This window comes from Convolutriloba macropyga, chromosome 7, assembly GCF_964194025.1.
Source record: "Convolutriloba macropyga chromosome 7, txConMacr16.3, whole genome shotgun sequence".
NCBI lineage: Eukaryota > Metazoa > Xenacoelomorpha > Acoela > Convolutidae > Convolutriloba > Convolutriloba macropyga.
In genome coordinates, this window is record NC_134474.1 from 40160968 (window position 1) to 40163011 (window position 2044).

Consider the following 2044-nt stretch of genomic DNA (forward strand, 5'->3'; position numbering starts at 1 on the left):
AAAATGGTCGGATTATTCATTTGATTCAAATTGTATCAATTTTAGTTTTTTGATTTGATTTGTGCTGATAAGTTGTTTTCTAAAGGAAGCTTTTCATATGGCAAATTTTTTCAAGGTCCTGAATAATTGTACCAAATAACTTAAGAAATATTTCTAGGGTTTTTTCTTGCCGAGATGCCATCAAGATTTTTCAAGAGGACTTGGTTTATTAATATCGTGATACGAAACTCCAGATTTTGTCAAGACTGTCGCAACATGTTTCCCTAGTGATGAGCGGATTCAAATCTTGCAAGAATCTTGCAAGATGATTCAAAACTTTCAAGATTCTTGCAAGAATCTTGCAAGATATCAATCAAGGCAAAAAAATAAATCGGGGTACAAATGTTTTAGGAAACATCTTTGAAGCAAACATTTGTTTATTAAATATTATTATATATTATTATTAAATAAATTTATATCTTGACAACGAGTATTATCAAGTTCCTTTTCACTGGATAGATTTGACAAGATTTATTTCACCGTAAGATTAGTGAAGTTGGCTGAAAATTAATTTTTGTTTATTATCTGCAAGGCTTTGATTGCCTTGTTGTCCTTTTTGAGACTTCCGTATCTTTTTTGTCGCAATGAGTATAAAAATTGGAAGGACAATCTGAAGGAGAACATTATCTTTCTTCTGTTTTTGAACAAAATAATGAGTGATTTGTCCTCAAGCTTGGCACAAATATCGCGTTCTTTTAAGCCACTTTCAGTAGTTATATCCATTTCTTGGAATATATTCCATTCAAGCTATCTTTAACTGACTGAGCGTTTTGGCTCTGACTGCGAATAATGAATTGTGTGATAATTGGGTGCTCCTTACATAAGGTTGTCGTGAAAAGCTGCGGTTACATCGACTTGTTTAGTCTCTTTTTTTCCCATCAAATTCAATGTAAAATTGGACCCCCTTTGACTCATTCAGTGTATAGGGTATTTTAGAACCAAATTTGTCATATAAATTATTTTTTCTGACCTGGTTCAATGGCATCCACACAAACTAGATCGTCTCTGCACCAATGAAAGCTATACGGACTCGATTCCGATACATACATGGACTCGTAGAAAAACGTCTCCTGTAACACATCCGGAATTTCCAGAGTATTGGGGTTTACAGTTCCAATGCCACATGCTCCAAGTCTGTGTCTGTGCAGTGAGTAGGCTAATCTATGTGAGCATAGTGGTAGTGGTTTCACCGATTTTGGCACTTCTCTCGATAGCTTCAAAAGGGCTACGTCATTTTTAATCACTTCCACAGTAGTTTTCGGGTTTTCGTACCTGTCAAAAATATTATGGTTGAATATGAGCGCAACACAGGATTGACTTCGTGCAAAAACATTGAGAAATTGTCTGATGATTTAGAAAAATGAATGAAGTAAAGATCTTTTTTCTTCAATCTTATAGAAAAGATTGAAGAAAATGAATTCTCTATTTTTCTGGTATGCTTCAGAAATTGGCAGGTAATTTTGACGCTGAAGGCTTTTCTTAAAACAGTTTTCAGTTACATCCCTTTAAAACTTATTGAGTCAAGGTTTTTTTGAATGCATTTGTAATTGTATGTGCATCAAAATGCATCAATCACTTTTTGATTTAAGATTTTCTGTTTTCAATTCACTTATTACGTATTTATTTGGAATAAAAAAATTTAAACAGGCGTGCATTGCTGGATAGACCAGTTTTGATCTCAGTGTGAATTTTTAAAATGGAAAAGGATTCCGATTGTATTCGGGTGCTCTCTTTAAATTTTATTTTGAGATTTTCAATAAACGAGAGATCGCATTATCTTCAAATGAGACTCATTGAACAAATATTATATCTTTAGAGTGAAACTCATTGTTTTTATGTTTCTAGCTCATTTTTTCTCAAATTTTTAATGATTACATGAATTTTGCAAGCATTTGTTCTTTTTTGAAATGTTAATTTGTTTTATTGATTAGAGGTCGAAGATACGTTTTTTCTGAAACCTTCAACTGTTTTCAGTTGATGCCCGATGATTTCAACTATTTTAGAC